Genomic DNA, 23,516 nt, shown 5'->3' on the forward strand with positions numbered 1-23,516 from the left:
CAAAGGAGTGTCTTTAGTTGCTAAGGGAGAATCTGCTGAAGAAGAAAGTGGAACTTATCAGATCTGGTCTTCAGGATCTGATGATGAGGAAATGAGGCATCCCACACATGGAGCAATGTTCGCAAGTTTTGAGGATTGCGAAGAGAACATTTCAGGGCGATGTTTTGTGTCTAAATCCACTGACAAGTCACCCATGACAACCAAGGTACGTGCAATTCTTGAATCTTTTAATATTCCTTTATATGCTTATGATGCTGAAATTGTTTCATTTGATGATACTGTGGCTTATTTTGATTATGTTATTGTGTCTTCTAGTAATGAAGCTAAGAAATTAAATGTGCAACTTAGTGAGACACGAAGAGATTTAGAAATAAAGAAGAGTAGAGTTGAAAAATTGGAAATGCAAGTCAAAAATATAGATTGTGATAGGAATAATCTTACTAATGATGTTAGGTTGTTGCTAGCACAAAGAAACATATATTGTAATTCTGCAAAACGATTGTATGCAAAATTAACAGCTTTACATCATTCTTCTGATATTAGCAAAGAACAACATAGGAAACTTTTACCTTTTCTTGAGTATGAACGTGAAAAAGTTGATGTTGTTTCTTATGATTGCGAAAGTACAATTGCTCAATTTGACAAAATACCTGATGATAGATATTCATATGGTATTGTCAAAATTGATGAATTTCTGAATGCTGATGAGTTGGTTAACATTATCAATGAAAGTTTGACAAAGAGTGAACAAGTGAAAATCATAAAGAAAACCGAAAATTCAACTCTTGCCTCACAATTCAATTATGCTAATATTGATGAAAATTCTGATAATGTGAGTGAAATCAGTGAGATAAAAGAAGAAGAGGTTGATTGTTCTCAATGGTCAATCATTAATATCACATCCAAGATCAAAGGTAAAGAAATAATAGTTGATTCAATAGTAGAGGATGAAATTGATAAATCTTCAACTTCGCAACATTGTAAGTTTAATAATGTGGAAGTTGAAAGCTGGAAATCTGATGACACTGATGAAAATAAAGAAGAAAAGAAAATTTCAACTGAAACACCTCAAAGGGTTGTGGTTGATCAAGTGTTTGAAAATACAAAAGAATTTGGCAAAATTTTAAATGACAAAGGCGCACATTATTTGGAAACCAACACAGTGGTATATCCAAATTTTGTATGTACTGATAAAACTATTTTTCCAAATCAAGTTTTTGTCACTACTGGAAATGCTGAGAAAGTTCATCCTGAGTTCAATAAAATGATTGAAAAAGATAATCAAAAGTCCACGACTGAGGGTTTTTTCGTAAATCAAAACACAGACGAAAAAAATTTAACCCAAAATCCTTATGTGTTTCAAAAACAAAAGTCATTACAAAAATGGGTGGTTAAAGGTGAAAAATTAAACAAATTTTTTGAAAAAGTTGAAAACTCAAAGGTTGAAGTGAAACTAAATTCTCATGGATTCAAATTGATGGTTGAAAATTATTCAACAGAAAATAATGTTTCAAAAAGAAAAGCAAGAAAAGCAATATTCTGGTAAGTTGTGTCTAACGAAAAATCAAGAGATGAAAAAGAACAAATTTCAAAAACATCATCAAAATTTCAAAACAAAAACACACATACATATTCAAGTTTTCATAAACAAATAAACTCTGTTGACAAAGTTCCATATATTCGCAAATATGACAACAATCAAAAATTTGAGAATTCGCAAAAATTGCAAATAATCAAAAGTTTCAAAATGTTGGCAAATTCATGAATACTCATCAAGTTTGAAGAACTCAACTCAAGTCAAAGTCAAATTTTCACCAAAACAACCAAATTTTCCAAATCCTTCAATATCAAAACCAACCAAAGTTTCATACACAAAAGGAAAATCTGATGTAAGTACGATCAATCATTGGTTTGAAGGGAAAGGAAAGAAATATCAAAGTGGGAAGTTTTCAGAAGAACAAATCAAAAGAGCATTTGATAAGTTCACAAATAATTCTTCAATTGCTAGTGCATCATCTCATAATTCGCAAGTTCCAGTTCAAAAATGGAAACCAGTTATCAAAAATGCGAATGTTGTGAAGGATAAGATTACAATCAATGGGAATCCAAAATTATTGAATGACTATATATCAATATCTAGAACTGATGATGTTGATATAATGGATTCTGTTACAAACAAAGTGAAAACATGGTTTTTAAATTCCAAAAATTTGTTTAATTCTACTAATGATGGACCCAATAAGTCTTGGGTTCCTAAAATTTTTCAATAAATGCAGGTGATATGTGACGAGCAATATGATATGAAATGGTATATTGATAGTGGTTGCTCTCGTCATATGACTGGAAGAAAGGAAAATTTGCGAGATTACAGAAGCTTGGAAAATGCTGGAGTAGTCAAATTTGGAAATAATCACAAGTGTCAAGTGAAAGGGTATGGGAAAGTCACAAATGGAAACTTCACAGTAAATAGAGTTGCCTATGTTGAAGGACTTCAACATAATTTGATAAGTGTATCACAACTTGTTGTGGGTACTGGAAATCAAGTTGTATTTAATGAAGAAGGAAGTATCATCTCAAATGCAAAGACAAATGAAATACTTCTCAAATCCAAAAGATATGGTGATATGTTTACACTGGACATCAAACCAATTGTGGGAAAACCAGCTGTGTGTTTACTATCAAAAGCATCTAATGATCTCAGCTGGCTTTGGCATAGAAGATTGTTACATTTGAACTTTCGAAATATAAATAAACTTGATACTGAAGATTTAGTTCGAGGGTTACCAGTACTAAAATTTGACAATGATTCTTTGTGTGCAGCTTGCGAACAAGAAAAACAACATCGAAAAGGTCATCCGATTGTGATAGATTCAAAAATAGTAAATATGGTGATATTTACTTTTGCAACAATAAATAAAAAGCAGTATATTTTAGTTGCTGTAGATGATTTCTCTAGATTCACGTGAGTGTTTTTTCTCAGGTTAAAATCTGAAGTTGCTCAGACGATGATTGATTTTATCAAAAAGATTGAAATTAGTCTGAAAAAGAATGTACGAAAAATTAAAAGTGATAATGGTTCGGAGTTTAAAAATCAAACTCTTGACATTTTTCTCACAAGCAAAGACATTTCGCATAATTTCTCATCACCATATACTCCGCAGCAAAATGGTGTAGTTGAAAGAAGAAATCGATCTCTATGTGAAGCTTCCAGAACCATGTTAACATATGCGAATCTACCTCAATATCTTTGGGCAGAAGCTGTGTCCACAACATGTTTTACTCAGAATCGATCATACATTCATCGAAGATTCAATGTTACTCCATATGAAATAATCAATAATCGGAAACTTAATGTAAAATTCTTTCATGTTTTTGGTTGCAGGTGCTTTATTATGAATCTCAAAGATAATTTGTCCAAGTTTCAAGCTAAAGCTGATGAAGGCATCTTCTTAGGATATTCACAGAATTCAGTTGCATACAGAGTGCTTAATAAATGAACAAGAAAAATTGAAGAAACTTTCAATTTAACATTTGATGATTACTATCTTAAACAAATTGATAGTAAATTCGATAATAAACCAATACTTGTGGATTCAAATACTCAAATTGATAATTCTGAAATTAATGATTTTGATTATGACTTAATTTTCGGAATTTCTGACAGGGCAATTGATGCAGAAAATAACGCTCCTGATAATCAAACATCAAAATCCTCAAAACATACTGATGAATCAACGATAACTACAACATCGATAACTTGTGAAAGCACACCAGATGTTCATATGGAGGAGGAACACACAAGTATCCATGAAGATTGTCTGCCAACTTTTGAGGGGGAGAAAGAAATTATGAATCATCAAGTTGAGGGGGAGCATTCGCAAAATCAACAGGAACATCAAGTTGAGGGGGAACATTCGCAAAATCAACATGAACATCATTTTGAGGGGGAGTATCAAAATGCAGATCATGTTGAAGGGGAGCATGATGAAACAGAGACAATTAATCTTGATAAAAATGTAGAATTTCATGAATTTAATGATAACTTTTCTATTGCAGGATCTGAAAATGAAGATATGTATGAAGATGCACCATTAGAATTTGATCCAAATTATCCACCACTTGCGAAATGGACAAGAAATCATCCAATAGAACAGGTAATTGGTAATCCACAAGAAGGTGTGTTGACTAGAGCTCAACTTCGTGCGAAAAATGAGGTACTGAATGCAAACCAAGAACTTTGTATGTTTAATGCCTTTATTTCGAAAATAGAGCCAAAAACAGTAAATAATGCTATGGAACACTCAGATTGGGTTGTTGCTATGCAATTTGAATTGGCTGAATTTGAACGAAACAAGGTTTGGAGATTAGTTTCTAAACCTTCTGATGTTTCAATTGTTGGATTAAAATGGATTTTTAAAAACAAAACCGACAAAGATGGCAATATTATTCGAAATAAAGCAAGACTAGTGGTTATAGGTTATTCGCAACAAGAAGGCATTGACTATGAAGAAACATTTGCACCTGTTGCAAGACTTGAAGCAGTTCGCATATTTTTAGCCTATGCAGCTCACAAAGACTTTGATGTTTATCAAATGGATGTTAAATGTGCATTCTTAAATGGAAAACTTGAAGAAACATTGTATGTTGAACAACCACCAGGATTTGTAAACAATGAGCATCCTGATCATGTTTATATTTTAGATAAAGCTGTATATGGGTTAAAACAAGCACCAAGGGCCTGGTACGCAACACTTTCAAATTTCTTGAAACAATCTAAATTTAAACAAGGATCAGTCAACCCACATTATTTCGCAAGAAAGTTGGGTGTCATCTAATGCTTGTTCAAATTTATGTTGATGATATTATCTTTGGTTCAACTGATCCAGCATTGTCAATTGAATTTGAAAATTTAATGAAAAGTCAGTTTGAAATGAGCATGATGGGAAAAATTAATAATTTTCTTGGTTTAAACATAAGACAGAACAGGGAAGGAATCTTAATCAATCAAGAAAAATATATGAAGAGCTTGCTTGAAAAGTTTGGAATGCTTAATAGCACAAAGCTCAGAGTACCTATGGCAGTAGGAACAAGACTAAATCCTTCGTTAGATGCTCCTGCTGTTGATCTAACATTGTATCGTAGCATGATAGGTTTTTTATTGTACTTAACTGCAAGTAGACCTGATATTATGTTTTCGGTTTTTTGTTGTGCTAGATATCAAGCTTATCCAAGAGAACCTCATTTGACTGCAGCGAAAATTAATATTTTTCGATATCTAAAGGGAACCGTTTCTTTAGGACTTTGGTATCCTGCGAAAACAGGATTTTTCATTCAAGCTTTTTCAGATTCCGATCTAGGAGGATGTACTTTGGATAGAAAAAGTACGACTGGTGGATGTCAACTATTGGATGGAAAGTTGGTAAGCTGGCAATCAAAGAAACAGACTTGTGCGGCTATATCAACCGCTGAGGCAGAATACATATCTGCGGCTGCTTGCACTTCCCAAATTATTTGGATTCAGAGTCAACTTCGTGATTATGCAATAAACATGAAAAAGATTCCTTTGTATTGTGATTCACAAAGTGCGATTCGCATTTGTCACAATCCAGTGCAACATTCAAAGACAAAACACATTACTCTTTGATATCATTTTATCAAAGATCATGTGGAAGATGGGAATATTGAAATTCATTTTGTCAAAACAACTGAACAACTTGCTGATATTTTTACAAAGCCTCTTGATGAAAAATCATTTGTTAGAATTTTAGAAGGTTTGGGGATGATTAATGCGAATTCAATTTCATCAACACAAGACTAAAAGTTTTGTTCAACAGATATGAGTCAATATTATTCAGAGGTTATTGTTCATTCAGAGGCTTCGCATGGCTTCGCATCCACATCTTTTCGCATCGGAGCTCATAACAACTAAGGTAAGATTTACGAATAATTTTTTTTTCTTTTGAAAAATCAAAAATCCAAAAAGATTTTATTCTTTGTTTTTACTTTTGAGAAATCAAAAATACAAAAAGATTTTATTTTGTTATGCTTTCAATTTTGCAAAATTAAAAATCCAAAAAGATTTTATTTTTTTTCTGTAATTTTGAAAAATTCAAAAATAACAAAAATATTTTTGTTTTCTTTGTTCTTTCAAATGTGTGCTGAGAATTTAATGCAGGGCTAAAATGCGAAGAGGTCATACATTTTTGTTTCTATGGGAAGGTATTAAATTTCTTTAAAAAACTAGTTAGGATGTCCCTAGAAGCATGCTGCTGTATGTAGACCAAAAGCCTCAACACGACTCTATGTGTGAAAAGAAAGCCTTAATGAAATTATCACATGAAAATTTCTTCCCAAAAAGGCTTATATTCGCATAAGTCAAAACGAGCTACCTTACTCTTCTCAAATGAGTTAAGAGTTTTCTGTTTTTTCCATTATAACAGAGGTACACTTCGATTCTTATCCAATCTTTTTAAACCAAACAATTCTTACACTCCAAATTTTTTTTGAAGAGATTTGTCCTTGAGGTCTTTGATCAAACCAATCAAAACCTAGACAAATCACAACTCTGTGTTTAGGATCTAACATCATGAGTCCGTGATGAAAGTGAAACCCAAAAATCATAAACCTTAAGGAATTGACGGGGAACATTGTTCCAGATTTTTACGAAACCTTTGTTTCAGTATCAAAAATTTCGAAACTTCAAATCATATTCAATTCGCATGTGTGGTCTTGATCAAATATTCACAACCAAGAATGTTTGTTACCCAACAAGATCCAGAACAAATTTTCTTTTGAATATGATTTCAGTGTAAGTTTTATTCGCAAATCCTTGTCATGATAAATATTTTCACAAGCCAACTTGTCACTGACTACACTGGTCAAACAAGTAATTTCATTTACAATTTCTCACCTTATGTTAAGGATGATATGTAATGAAATTTCAAACCAATCCAAAATGACTTTTAAAAGAAGCCCTTTGATACTTCTCTACAAGTATTCGATTGTAATTCACGGGAAACTACACAAGCTGTTGATTATCTCTCTTGATGATTAACGAAGCAACCTTTGCCTGGGGTTTTACTGCATTCATGTAAAATTGAATTTTTGACATCACAACATTACAAATTTTTTTTGTTTCTTATCTTATTTCGTTGGCACAATGCACATATGAAATCCTTGAGGTTCTGAGTAAAACCAACTCAAACTGATGATTTCGCAAGTCTGGCATATGACTTCACTTTAAATCCCAAAAGTGAACGAGCCTTGCTTCCATGCGAAGGGTTTTACCAGTTTGAATTCTATAACGGATACTTGACAGGCTGTATACTCAAAATGGTTGGTATTCTATCTGGTTTTCGAGGAGATGTGACAGTTACTTTTTGGAATATAGTTATCTTTTGCAGTCATGAACCGAGTTTCAAGGTGCCACATCGGATAACATTAAATGTATCCCGCTTTAATTTCAAATTAATTTTGAGTAACCTATAAAAGGGGGATCATGAACACTATGTACGGTTACGTAAACAAGAACTCTCACAAAACTTCAAAGATTAAACCTTGATCCAAACTTCAACTTTCTTTCTCAAAACCCTAACAATGGCAGCCACTAATTCCAACACTGATGAGGTTCTTTCTCAATCACTGATGAAGATTCAAAGCACCAATTACCAAGTTGATCCAAAAGTTTCTGCTTATCTAGAAGAATTGAAGATGCTTATCGTTTCTCTAAAACGATCACCTTTATCAACTGCCATGTTCAGTTCATTCTCGGTTCCAATGTGTGGCTATCTCGTGCAGCTTGAACGACATCATACAATCACACGGCGGATGTGATTGCTTTCAATTTAACCAACAACAAACGGGTTAAACTGTCCAAGAACTTTTTTGTGGAAATCTTGCAGATTCCAAAAAACCCTCCGTTTGTCAAACGTGTCAACTCGCAGATCATTCATATGTTCAATGAGATGGGGCATCAACCGGAGTTGGAGAAAATAAGTGACTTCCGAAAGTCTGGATTGCCATGTATCTGGAATTTCTTATTTGGTATTTTTCTAAGGTGTCTTACAGGAAGATCAGTCAGACTGGATAGAGAAAGAGTGGAAGTATATGCTATGGTAATGGGCATATACTATGATATCAATGTTGATTATGCAACTCAGTTGTGGAAGGAATTTGTTAAAAGCCTGGAAAATACAAATTCAGAGAAGGGGATTTCATGTGCAAGATACTGGAGCTTAATCCTGGAAAAAGTCTATGAGAAAGAAGCAATTCCAGTGATGACAGATGTTGAAGTTGCTAAATTTTCCTTCTATCAATTTCCAAAAACTGTACAAGATGATGAAGCAATTTTTTCTCGTGTGGCTCGTATTCTAGATGCGATGCTTCGCAAAGTTTCTCCAACTCAGAAAGTTTTGGTGAGATATTTGCGAAATATTGATACAACTGATCAAACTGGAGTATTACTAGACGTTGCTACTCCATCAAAGAAAAAGAAGGTTAGCAAGAAAAATGCGAACGGTTCATCCTCACCAACAGTACAAGATAAAGCTATTCCAACCGAAGAAACTTTATCAAAATCGAAGAAGGAACTCTTACCTTCTAAGTCTGGGGTACTGAAGGAAATTCGCAAAGCTGAAGTGAGTAGTAAAGGTGTTACTATTCGTAGTATTCCTGCACCGGTGTCTCCAGGCAAGAAAAGATAGCAAGCTGAAGATGTTGCTAAAAATATGCAACGTACGCTGGTCCAAAGGAGAAAGATGGTGATTCGCAATGAATCATCTGATGAAGAAGTATTCCGGAAACTCCACCCGTCACATCTATGGTAAATGTTTCTTTACCAATAATTCACACTTCGCAAACCAAACCACTCGAAATAGTTCTTACCAAATCAGTTTCTGAGGAGGTACCTATTTCCAATACGGTTGCCAACGTATCTGATACGGGGTTCACCTATCCTGAGTGTTGCACCAACAATCCAAACATCTTTACCCATTTCATTACCTATTACAACTTTATCTAACACTTCATCCATCTTTGAACATGCCCTTCAAAACCCATTCACAACACTTTTTCCATCTCAGTCACCCGAAAATCCTCAACCTTCGCAACAATTGTCTGATACTGAAGTCGAAGGAGGTGCCTTTGGAGGGATACTCGATGATATTCCTTTTGATTCAGACGAAGAAGATATTCCTGATCATATGCTGATGACAAGAAACAGTTTAAAATTCTGAATCAGAAGTTAAAGACCATTATTCAAACGCAAGCTGATTCTGGTAGAATGTCTTCAATATCAGCCATGGAGGTTGATGTTATGATAAAAGGAGCTGAGAAACGGATCATGCAAAAGATTGATCAATCAGATAAAAATAATGAGCTCAGACTTAAATCACAAGGGAGCAATTTTACTTCTGCTGTTCAAGATCTCAAAGCTGCTACAAAAGAACGTCATATTCTTTTTGTACAAGATGTCAAGAAAGTTCGTGAGGATGTCAACTTCAAAATTCAGGAGTTGAAGTCTGAACTTGCGAAGGATCTTCAGGATGTTCATACGAAACAAGCAGATGTTCAAAAGCAAATTGTGGAGATTTCTTCTAAACTTCAAAAGCTTAATAATATTCCTGTTCTTGAAGCTCATAAAGTCGCAACAACGGAGAAGTTTGATGAGCTGATAAAGTTAGTCACTGAGCTTAAAACAACAATTTTGCATTCTTCATCAACTCAAATCCTTACTCCTGAATTCTTGTCTCTAAAGATTAATACTTTAGAACAAGCTATTCAAAAAGCTCTTGCTCCACTTACGAATTTCACTTCTTTACTACCGAAGAGTGCTCCGCCTGTTTACACAGGGGTGCAAGGGGGAGAGAAAAGTCGAAGTAAAGAAGAGGAGATAAAAACAGTTGGAAAAGTGATATCGACTCAACTTGTAGCTACTCTTCCTATTCCGATGAAACCGATTTCTTCAAATACAATTACCACAAAAACAGTTTCCAAAGGTATTGTTATTGGAAGAAACGAAGGAGGTTCAAGCTCAAAATCTTAGAAAGATGTTGTAGGAAGAGGAAAAGGAATATTATACGAAAAGTCAAAGGAGGAGCTGAAAGCTGATGCAGAGGCTGAGATGGAGAGGATGAGACAAGTTCAAAGAATCATGAGACAAAGGGCAAGTGATCCTCCCTCCATGAACAAAGGAGATCCTGCGAAACTTTACTCTTATGAAACAATAGAGTCGAAAGTTGTGTGTAGGGAGATGTATGAGTTCGAGAAGAAGCCGAAAAGAAGTTATGATATTGCGAACTCAGATCATTGTCAATTGGATTTCCCGATAAACGAAATGCTGTTCATCAATGCTCAATACAAGATCAGTGAGAAATTTGATAATCCTGATGATTATACTCATATGAAAATCAGATTTCATGCAGTCTTGGCGAAGAATCCAGATGAAGTTTGGTCTTTAATGAAGATTAAAAAGGTAGTGACAATAAAGAAGGATGTTTTGTTTGAAGAGATGCTTCAAAATTTTCCGTATTTTGTTATCAGAGTAGACAACAAACAATATGACTTCACAGTAGCTGATTTTCCATTGATGAACTGCAATGATTTAATTCAAGTAGCTCTGATCCTGAAGCGTATGGAAGAAAATAGTCTTAAAGGCTCTGAGACAGATGTGTTCAAGGTTGGCTTCGCACATGTGAAGACATTCATCGATAACTATTTCGACTGTTTGGCTCTTACAAATGAAGAATTAGCGAATGTGCTGGGAAGAGAAGTAAAAGTTCCATGGGAGGAGACTTTGACTCAATCTGCTTTGTCGAAGTATGTTGTTGGTGAAATATGCCTGAAACCATTTGGCATGGTGTTTTCGGGAAGGGATACAAAAGGAAATCCGAAGAAGTTTTTGTTCAAAGTCTCAGAGATTGAAAGATATAATTCTTCACAATATACGCACTTCATTGTACGTATGAATAACTGCAAGAAGAATAACGAAGGATACAAGAAAGATCTGAAGAAGGTGATCTCCTAGTATGGAGAAGTGCGAAGGACAATTCACTCTGCAATTCAAAAGCTTTTGAGTTGAATTGCATCGACTGTTTACAAAGGGGGAGAATGTTGATGTAAATTGTAAAAAGTCGAAAATAGTGTATAGTGTTGTTTCGCATTTTATGTTATTTTACTAAGTCATTTTGTATGCGAAGTGAAAATGTATAGACTTAGTATATTTTTTGTATGTTCCCTATAAATAGGGACTTAGGCTAGAAGTAGAGAGATACGAAAGTGAAACACTCTTCTGCTTATTCTGTAATCAGTGTTAATCAATATGAGATCTGATTAATATTTACTCTTTGTGTTCTTCATCTTTAATTGTTCAAATCTATCTTTTCTTTTCTAAATTCTCGATAACAATTCTCATCATTGAACCAATATCGTGTTCCGAGAAATCCTACGAACCATGACATGTAGGACTCTGTCAGCAGAACCTCCCTCAGTGAGGTTGTAGAAACTTCTGTCTCCATTGTAGGGAATGGGTTGACCCTGTTCCTGGCTCCATGTATTCAAGTTTGTTTCCCACAGAGGTGTGGGTCCTTGAAATGCGGGTTGGGGGTTGTTATTCTGGGCTTGACCTACTTGAGGTAGGTTGTTGACTTCGGGCTCGGAGTCAGATCCATCCGAGAAGCCTTCTGCTTGATGATCATCCAAAGGGATTTGATGCTCATCATTAGACTCTGCTTCAAGCCATCCAACGTTGCCGTTGGGTGGAAAGTATGGGTCATCATGATGATGGAATCCAGCCATGATATCTATGCGAGAAAAGGGGTAAGGAAATAATTAATAGACGGACTAACTAGATAATTATAAGGTGATCTTTATCAGTTACTCCAATGCTTGTCTAGGGCATACCAGTTATACGTATTCCGGAACATGATAGACCTTCGAATAAGTGATCCTAACTCTTAGCCCACAACCCAACGGGGATAGGAGATAAAGCAAAGATTCACAGATTCTTAGTCTATGACACCCTAGGTACATATAACCATAGTGTATCCATTGGATAACCATTGACATACTAATAAAGACATTTAGTTCTTAGATAAGTAATTATAGTAACACAAAATACTCCTATAGTATTGTAAGCTTAATGTTATGTTCTACTGTTCTTATTGTGGTAGTGTTGGTAAGTTTTTAGACTTGTTGCAACCTCACAACCATCCTCAGGCACAAGCTAGTCACTCCTCGGATAATATAGTTGATCAGGCTACATCTTCCCAGGGTTGACCATATGTCTCTAAGTTTACTTGTGCTGTCCAACAATCGTAATACTTTTGTTCTGTCCTAGTGACACTGATTTTAGTATGAATGCAGGTATGTATACTTGGTTAAAATATTTTATTATTTAAAAGTATAAACTCTTTATCAGAGAAATTTAATCCCACTTATGTTTATAGTTCGTATATCTTTTATGGGTTGATACACTCAATTCACTATAAAAAATGCTCAGATACCAATCTGTCACACCCCAAAACCAGAATGGCGGAATCGTTCGGGGGTGGAAGACGTCATGTATAATATCACAACAATGCAAAGTAGTAAACAAGCAACAACATCATCCACTGCATTAATAATATAATTTCATACAAGTGTGTTCTATCAAGTTATATAGATACCAAAAGTACATCAAAATAAAATAGGAGTCTTGAACAAGCTCCATCTTCTCAAAAACCTGGCACCGGTACCTGTCTATTGGTGACCTGAGAATACAAGTTATTTCAAAAGCGAGTATCAGCTTTAAAGCTGGTGAGATCATAAGTATATTAGTGTCTGAGTTTGTATGAAAGCATTTGTAAGATGTAATGTATAAGTTTTGTAAAGATTGTATTTGTTTGAACTATCCTAGAAAACCCTATGTGTCCTACTAAAAGTAACCTTCTACTAAGGCATCTAGTAACTGTGTGTGTCTCTTGTAAGAGTGTGTAATTTCCCAAATCTGACTATCATTAACCAAAAATATAGTTTTTACATTACCGTCCATCGTGTGAATGTTCACGAAGTGAATGTAAAGGGAAAAATATTATAGTACTATAGTGTTGTATTAAGTAACTACTGCTGTACTAACTACCTTAAACCAATTGTCATTTAAAGTACCATGTGATCAGCCTGTACCTTGCTACCGACTCAATAGTAAAACGACGTTGTAAAATGCCGTAAGAAATGACATTTGGCACCCGTAGACTTGCAAGTCCCACTGTAGCGAGCAGAAAGGTGTAGGATAGTCAATCCAATATAGATCTATACGCAAACTCATATGCTCCCCAATTTAGGAGATTCTGGATACAAAAACGGTCATGACAGGTAGTTCCATGACCCATTTAATGGCTCACATAACTGAATGTAATGTATATGTAATGTATGTGTTAGCTGTATTGTGTGTTCTTTCTCTGTCTAGCATGTATGTTTGTTTCTCATCACTATGTATTATGTTTGTTTCTCATCACTATGTATTATGTTTGTTTCTCATCACTATGTATTATGTTTGTTTCTAATCACTATGTATTATGTTTGTTTCTCATCACTATAAGTTATGAATCATGTATGAACTAACTCTTTGTATGATTCATTGCTCTAGTATTAGTATTAGTAAAACCCTAAACTACGCCTATTGTAGTTTATTAGTAATATAACTTGTACGTATGAACATGGGAGTATACCCATGCTACCCAGGGTATTGAATTGACTGGAAGAACCTTTATGACTATATATGTACACATGATATATAACTAATAGTTAAACGAACTTCGGACGGATACCCGATATCCTACCAGACCACATCCCAACGGGGAAAAGGAAATAAGGCGGGTTAGCCTTCCTAAGTCCTTCAAACATTACTTATATAACTATACATATCTAGGGTTGCAATTTACAATATAAAAGTATAAAAGAAGTTACGTAAAATCATTTGATATGCAAAAGAGTTTTTAAGACAGTTTGAAGTAAAACAATTTGAAAGTAAGAGATTCACTTGTTGATAGTTATTAATCACATGTGATTGAGATAATAACTATCGTAACTTTACTTGTATCCCCCCCCCCCCCCCCCCCCCCCGCCCAGAAAAGTATTTATAAACATTTAAAAGGATAATTAAGGGGTATGAACTCACATGTAGTGAGTGGTACGGATGAACTGAAGATGTAGGACTGCTAGGTGTCAAGTGAAGTCTTGAACATACTCTATGATCCTAGTTAACATATAATACGACATAGATGTATCAAATTAGTCTTTAAACAACTAATAACCAAAGTTAAGACACCCTAGGACATGCTAAACACCTTATACAAGTGTTATAAGTCCCAAGGATTACATCTAAGTGTTGTAGGGAAAGGCTAGTGTGTTTGGGGTTCAAGGAAAACTCCATTAGGGAGTTTATGGTTTTGTGGTCACAAAAAAAAGAGTTTACGGTCATAAACTCTTGAGTTTACTACCGTAAGCTCACACACTTTTGACCATTTGGTGTTTGAAGCCTTAAAAGTCCCTAGAACCTTTTCTTCTTGAAGTATGTGACTAAGGAAGGAACTAGAGCACCATTTCACTCCTACATGGAGTTTACGGTTTCTAAACCATTTTCCTTTGAGTTTACTACCATAAACTCATAAGGTTTATGGTATTTTGGGGGTTTTCAAGTCCTTAGTTCATCAAAGAATGGATCCATGTTAGTTACTAAGGCATAGGAAGGAAATGTGGGTCATTTATACCCACTTTGGGGTGTTTACGGTTTTGGGAGCTCCCCAAACTGTAAACACATATAAATGGGAGATTTTTTTGCCTTTTCATGTGATAAAGACATCAAGGAAGGATGTAGACATGTCCCTAAGGCATTGTGAAGGACTAAGGCACCTTAGGGCACCCTTTGGCACCTTACTTGGTGTTTACGGTTTTGGGAGCTTCCAAAACCGTGAACACCTTGTTCTTGGTGTTCTTGGGACATTTCCTTGATGTAAAGATGTATATCAAGCTTTATAAGATTCTAGGATAGAGGTACTTACTATATGGAAGCTTGAAATGAGCTAAAAGTCCAAGAACACTAGTGTGTGTTCTTGGTGTTTTGGAAATCTAATCAAAACATGAAATTTGATGGATTAAAAGATGTATAATCACTAGTTGTTATGATATAACAACAAATCAAGCCAAGAAGTACTTATGTTTCTTGGGAAATCGAGTGAAAACCGGGATGGTAGTTGAGAGTGTTTGGAGTTTGCTATTGAGATTGCAAGTAACAAATGAGGTAATTTGGGGAGTAAACTCATGCTTAAGGCATGAGTTTACGGTTTTTGGAAGAATTTTCGGCCCAAACATAAAAATTTGGCCGTGAATTCCTTAACTACGTGGTACTTGCGGTTTTGAAATTTCAAGACTCGAGACGACACTTCCTTTCACCCGTTCGTTTAAAGATTAATTATTGAAATAATCAAACGAACTTTAAATTTGCTAAAAACAAATAAAAATGATCTTGACTTATAATTTGGAATGATTGACTTTAGGGTTTGATTGAATGAAAATTTCGGGTTGTCACACGATGAAGGGTCATGGCGGGGAATTTATTAATCAAACAATGTCGATTATGGGGGGCTCATGGTAATACCTTATAAACACCTTAAAGATCCCACTACCATCAGGAAAGCCTTCGAATGGTAGATAAAATACGTTAGGATTAGTTAAATATTCTACAAAGATAGTAAATTAGGATTAATAAAATATCCTAAAAGATAATAAGATAGGATCGTCATATATACTGCAAAGATAGTAAATTAGGATTAATAAAATATCCTAAAAGATAATAAGATAGGATTGTTAGATATCATGCAAAGATAGTAAACTATGATTAATTAAGCATCCTATAGAGATAATAAGCGAGGATTAGCATGATGTCCTATTAATAATCTAGGAGGTGATATAATAAAACTTAGGAAACTATGAACTTAAGAATCATAAAATTTCTAGAAAATTTTCAAAAGAGTGATTATACCTTTACCTCAAAACCTATGAACTCACCAACATCAAGTTAACATTTTCAAAAATTGCATGTGTTCCTAGGATGGAGAAAAGATCAAGACAAGAAGGGATTATCATCTTGAAGACATAGGTTTTCATTTAACTAGGTATTTTATGATTGGTGCTCTATGATTTGAGAAATCTATGTACCGTCGCCACTCAACATTTTCGCCATCGGTTAGGTATAGGTGTGACAGAATGGTATTATAGCTAGTTGCTATAGAGAATTGGTATTCTTTAGGAATGATGACTATAGATTAGGATATATACTCCGATTAGGTTTTCCCTCAAACCTATAAATAAAAGTATTACTATTAATTACCCAAGGGATAGACTACATACGAGAAAGGTGCCTAGGCTGGAACTGTCGTCTTCAGTTACTGATTTCAGAAAAACTATATGCCAAAATGGTCATGCCCTCTGACTTTTCCTACCTGGCCAATCCTTACTTGATAGTCCAGAAATACAAAAAAATAATAACCACTAATCTTGAATAAAAGTATGGAAATAATATAACACACTTTCTAAATTATCTATTATGGTTCAATATGTAAAGATTGAGTCACTCCTAAATGTAGCCTGATCAACTATGTTTAGTCTTGACTGAACCAATACATTGATTGAATTAGGGATAGATAAATGATAAAATAGAAACCATACATATACAAATACAAATCCAAAAGCATACATAAAGTGTCTCAAATACACACCACAAAATAAACAAAGATAAGTATCAAAATAAATAACATTAAAATAAAAACATTAACCTACTCATTGCTGCTCTTATACTCAACCTCCTTATCCTCCATGCCCTCATCATCATCATTATCCCCATGGTGTGTGCCTGAAGGACCAACACCATCAAGACTTGGCTGAGCTGGTGGTGAACAACAAGACCCGCTTGAGGGAATGGTGGATGGTCCATCCTAAAATATCACATCACCCCAACAATCGAAGCCATGATCCAACGACGCTCCTCCCGTGCAACAACCAGAAAACGCAGCACATCACGTACATTCGACTCCGGTTGGTCAGGCTCCACGTGCCTAGGTCTCTAACGGCTTAACAAGGCAAGCTCAGGGATGTACTCTAGCTCTACCCATCGAAGCGGCTCCACGATATCATCATCATGAATCCTCCACTACTGCCCACTCCTCGAACCAGCACCCACATCTTCCCAAGAGCGGTAATACCCATCTCTCAAATATACATAGGATCCATCCCAATAGTGTCAACCTCATAAGATACGGCCAACCAAGTGACACAATGACCTTCGAACATTGTGTGAAAAGGTGTGGAACCTAGAACCATACCAGATAAATAGAGAGCGAAGGCAAAAGGAAGATGAAGGAAAACCTCAATCTGAGTGAGGCACCACATATATAAAAGGTCACCAAAGGGAAACTTATCATACTCCTAGTGGTGAAAAATGGTAGAAGCGACCAATCGATGGATCTATGATAAATAGGAGAACGAAAGGTACTCTCCTTAGCCGCCCTAGAAACATAAGTCCCCCTAGCGTGACCCTAGACCTGGATGTAACTATACTCCTATGGTAGCTCAATAATATAGTTGTACAAGTAGGCACAAAAATAAGGACTCGGAGTCTCCTCAACTTTATAGATCCCTAGACGTCTCCCCAACTTGACCAGGATGCAAGAGCGGCATACGCCTCCCAGGAAAAAAGTAAAGACGGGTCGATCAGCCTATGTTGTCAACGCCTTGCCAAAGCGAACTGTTGAAAAGAACTCCTATAAGAGCTCATTGTACACCACCTCCTGAACTCCAACAACCCTCTGCCATCCATGGTAGACAAAAAGTTTAAATCACTATCTTCCCATAATACATGGGAAAGGAATGACCCTATTCGGGCCATCAACGTAGAATCGTCCGCCACTCTCCAAGAAATTGTTACATATAAGTTCTAATGTTTTACCTACATCTTATGTATAAATGTTAAATACGTAAAATAACGTTACTACAAATGTTATAGACTACTTTACATGCAAAGTTGGTAATGCACCAAGGTTTATCATTCAAATGAAACACACTTTTTTTTAAAACTATAATAGGTATAGTTTACGAGATATTAATGATATTTTACATACTATAAACACTATAAAGAGGAAATACTTACATTTACAAGAAAAATGGACTTTTCATACGCAAATCTATTGATACTAACTTTTGTGAGACATTTGACTTCACGTACTTTCAAGTACGCATTTTAAGTTCTATATTATAAACCATAATCTCTTGTAGGGAGAATGTGATACTTGTGTATAGGTCTATACAAGACTGACATTCCTGCACCTAAACTGTTAGCTACAGTTAGACCGACATGTCTGGGGTGACAAACGTCATAACACTCCAACGCCTGAAGAACGTTGTTACAAGTACTATGGGTGAATAGCACGCTTATAAAACTCACATGGAGTATTAAAGCATTATGATTTACGGGGCTAACAAACGCCTTAGTGATTATATATACATATATAAATCTACTTACACTATTTTAGATATGGAAAATACTTGTGCATTACAATTTTGGGAACTTTTAAAACTACTATTAATTTATGGAAAATATTGGATTTGCTAGATACAAACTCAGTTACTTTATACAAAAGGCATACAATTATTATATAAAAACGCTTATGAACTCACCAACTTAATTGTTGACACTTTTTCAAAACTACTTGTATTTCTTAGGGATTTAGTAATACATGTAAACAACAACTTTTGGGGAAGGAACGCTAAGGCATCAATTTCAAACTGATTATATCATCATAATGTAATTTCTTTTGAAAGATGTAATATAATCTGATGGGTTTTGGTCATAAGAACATCCTATGTGCTCATACAAACCCTAATGCTTGGATCTAGGTTTCTCTATTGTACATGCAAGTTATCCAAGACTATAAACCCTAATTCTAGTATTCAAGTAATCATATTAACATGCAATTAGGCTTAAGATCATACCTTGATTGTTATGTAGCAATAACAATCTCAATTCCTCCTTGTATTGACCTTAGAAAGCTTAGAGTCACAAATGTCACTCCTCTAATGGTTCACAAACACCATAAGCAAGAGGATGAAGAGGAGAGAGGATGGAGGCTGCCCAAAATGTGTTCTAACCCTAGAAGAGAAGTTCCCCACGTTTTTGAGCCTTAAGGGTTCTATATATAGTGAGGCTATTAGGGTTATCTAACAAGGAAACCCTAATTTGGATGCTTAAGCCCTAAGCAACCCATGGACCCCCTTTCCTTAAGGCCTTGGACGATTTCTCATGGGTATCCCCATAGAATTCGTCCACCCCATAATAAAAGGTAATCCATGGCCCAAATTGCAATTATCTTATAATTACAATTCCAGTCCCTTAAGTTTAATTAATCTCTTTTAGTCACAAAACTAATTATCAATTAATTATTGACTAATATTAATTAAACAATATGATTTCTCCTTTAATATATTATTCTCATAATATATTAATAAATCATATTTAATCCTTTCTCTCCATAATTCATCCTATCAAGTTGCTTTGGTGAAGGCAACCCAAAAGGACCATGCACCATCGGGTCAAGTACATACCAAAATAGTTATGGACTTATACACTAATCCAACAGTCTCCCACTTGGAAAAGTCTAATAACTATTCTACGTACGACTTCAGATCCTGATCTGCAATCGTAGCTTTCCGAAGCCGCTGTCAACTCTGATCCTATCAGATACGCGTGTCCTTAGATAAGGGATCATATATTCCTCCATTCTAGATATCGTATGAGATATGATTTCTAATCATTCTCTTTGTACTATTTCTCGAATTCTAATTTATGACGACTGACTAATTGAACAAATCAAATTAGCCCTAGCCCAGCCGAACATTTACGTTTGCTATCACTAAATCATCGAGGGGCCCAAAGATATCGCTTTTATCCTACTTTGGATAAAAGGAACGGATAAACTTTGATACAATGCTCGCTTGCACTCACTCACCGAATTACACACAACAATATGTTTTATAACACCAAGTTACTAGTGAGTTTACATATTATTATTGTGCAACCGATTGCAAGATACAACTCACACATCTTGGTTTCAAGAATATAAGATCTTATCGTCTCACCAATCACTCGTGATACAATTCATGGAGTGATCCAAGTGAGCGTGGGTTTAATCCAATGCTCAAATCTTATTCATAAACACTCATGAATGTTGCAGCAAACATTTACTTATGTCTAATACTCTTTTAGACAATCCACACACCAATTCACGACAGTCTTCATTCATATCTACTTCCAACATATGAACGAATGTGGCCCGTTCGAATAATTTGACTGTTCTAAACCAATTATTCAGGAAGGCAAAACATGCAAAGTGAAACACAAGAATAATACTAATCCCATATGGCCTCAAACCTTTGAGCATAAATAAAACACCTTTCTATTTATCACCATATTGATTACTCATTATTTGTCATTTCAGGTAATCGACTTTTTACTTGAATTATTACACTTGTCACATGATCCTAGCATGCACACAATGTTTACCTATGGTTCTTTCTTTGTGAAATAGATCAAATTGAACACATTTCCAATCATTCTCATTTCACAACTCCAAATCCTTTTCCATAAGTGAAAGAATATCAAATTCTTGCTACTTATAGAATATGCTAGATTCTAACATTTTATGCAATGTTCCTATCGTAATGTCACTGCACCAAAGTCATAAAGACTATTGCCAATGATATTACAAAGTCCTGTATCGGAGATTGTTACAAGACAATTCCTTAGATAGGATGTCACTCACTCAAAGTACATTCCTTTGAACATCCTTTTGCATAAAAGTTTCTAATCTAGACATAGATTTTCAATATTCAATTCTCAATATGGACACACTTCTATATTTTCCATATGACAACTCATTCTTAATATAATCTTATCTATTCGTAATGACGTCGATATGGTCCATCCAATATGGAAACATTTCCATAATTTCCATATGACAACTCATTCTTAATAGAATCTTGTCGATATGGTCCATTCAATACCATGCTTCCAACTACTCATAAGCAACCAATCCTCCTCAAACTCTGGATTGTCCTTTGATAGTTGTTTAATTATTTTAGTCAAAACCGATTCTAGTCCCTTTTGCCTCTAAATGTGCTAGACATTTTGAAAATTTTAGAATGGTCAAACATTAAAGCATTTGCAATCGATCCTATACCCGAGGCGTATGAGACACGACGCATAATGTTTTACTTGCTATGTTCTCAAAATTTGAATTGTGAAAAGGAATGCCGTAATCATAATCGAAATTTTAAGAACACACTATGTTTCTTTGACTAAGTTATTAACATTCCACAACCTAAGCCTTTAGATTTGAAATGAAGCATAATATTCTCTCCCTTAATTATAGCAAAACAGCTTTACAACCCTTACGACTTTGCAAGGTATAACTCTTGTTTTCTATAATTAATATTGCCAACTTGCAATACGTGCCTTAATAATCATACAATCATAACATTTATGCTCCCACTATCATGATGATTATTATAAAACATAACACTTATGCTCCCACTAGCTTCGATATGTATTCATAAACATCTTAACTTTCAGAAAAACAATACCTATTGAATTTGTTAAGTCCATGTTTCTAATACTTAATGCTTTGATAATCTTTTATCAAGGCCTCTTAAACTTATACACATTTTCCTTAGATAGCTCATATGTGTGTCTAAACAATTAAGACTAGTTGCCAAACCTCACAATTCAGATCATGGAAAGGGATACCGTAACCATAATCGAATTCGAGAATGCAGTTTTACAATTAGTATCTTCTTAAAATCTTTCTTAGTGAAAGCATTTCCTCACAATCATTTTCATGAAGGAGGAAATCTTATGACACTTAGATTTAAACGGTGTATGTGTTCTTATCCATGTGAATTTGTTAAAACCAAAGTTTACGACAAATTCAAACTTATATGGATCGAACTTTCTTAATCTTGATTTCTTGCCTTATGGTGACATAGCTGCCCACCATGTCTTCCAAGTAGTTAAGTAGCCCACCCTTTTCTATCAATGTACCTTTCATTGATTAAGGTGCCTTGCCTTTTATGCGTTCAAAATGAGAACTCATAGAACTCACATGCATAATTAACTCAATTGGAATAACATAGAAACAAAATAACGTCAACACGATAGGTTGTAAACCTTAACTCGTGTGCTAGTGATGAATGATAAGGTTTATTTAATTTGTTCTTGAAACCTTTCAAGGCCATTAAGACTCCCACTGACTCCTTGACATATAAGATTCTCTTGTCAATAACCATTTCTTGACAAAACAAATATTCAAGAGTTAGTGTAGCTTTTATCAAAACACTTCATAAATTGGTCCAATACATCACAACTTTCCACATTTGATGAATGTTATAAACCTTCTTAATACTTTTCACTCATTGTCACAATCTTAACTTTAAGACTTGTTATTGGAATGAAGTATGATTGACCTTTTGATTTTACCATTTCTTCAATTCTTGATTCCTCTTCTTAAACATACAATTGTACTAAGACTCATTTAGAGGATCAATTGAGATATGGTTCTTAATCATTAAGACCTATCATAAAGCATAAAAGGTACTCTCCCTTCTTCTTAGAATGGAGAAACATTTATCTTTCTGCCTGCTTGATTCTTCTTATTCGTGCTGCTATTGATTTAAACTTTTTCAATCAATTCATAATTATACTTAATCTTATAAGTATAATCATATTTACTAAACCTTTAGTAAATCATGACGAATATCTTTGTTATTCTTGTGGTGGACTTTGATCAACAAACAACTTTGTGTGCTCGATCTCCTGGTCCTTTCACTTGACACTTTGTCAACGAATTAGTCTAATTTCCAAATATGAAATTTCTCATTCATCATGCAACCAAGTTGCGTGATTCCAAATTTCTGTCCAATTGAAATTTGGGCGATGAGAAACTCTCTCTATTTGGTAAATTCTTGACATTTCCATAAATAACATAAACAAGAATCATATCCATTCATTGTAGAAATATGCAAACATCAATTTTTATAACGATTTCATTGCAAGGAAATAAAGAAATAAATAAATAAATAAATAAGTCAAACCAAAATTTATTTTATTTATAAAAACAGCGGAAAACATTTGTCCTTACAATGCAAAATCCATTGAAAACTATGTATTTCAAAAGGAAATTTCTAACAACTCTATCATAACTATCTAAGCTCAAAATCTAATCTTCAAGTTCATGCGACCGAGATCCATTTCTTTATGATTAGACTCATCTTGCTCTTTCATCAAGCTTCCTTTCTTTTCACCGATCCTACAAAACATTCAAATGCAATCTTATCACATCATGTATTAAGAATCAACGAATAGGAACTTAACGAAGTTAGATAGTGGATTTTACCTGAAGCGCAATCATACTCTTTGACTCTCCCATCTTTGGAAT

Source organism: Lactuca saligna, chromosome 3 (assembly GCF_052625555.1).
Source record: "Lactuca saligna cultivar CGN05327 chromosome 3, ASM5262555v1, whole genome shotgun sequence".
NCBI classification, from domain to species: domain Eukaryota; kingdom Viridiplantae; phylum Streptophyta; class Magnoliopsida; order Asterales; family Asteraceae; genus Lactuca; species Lactuca saligna.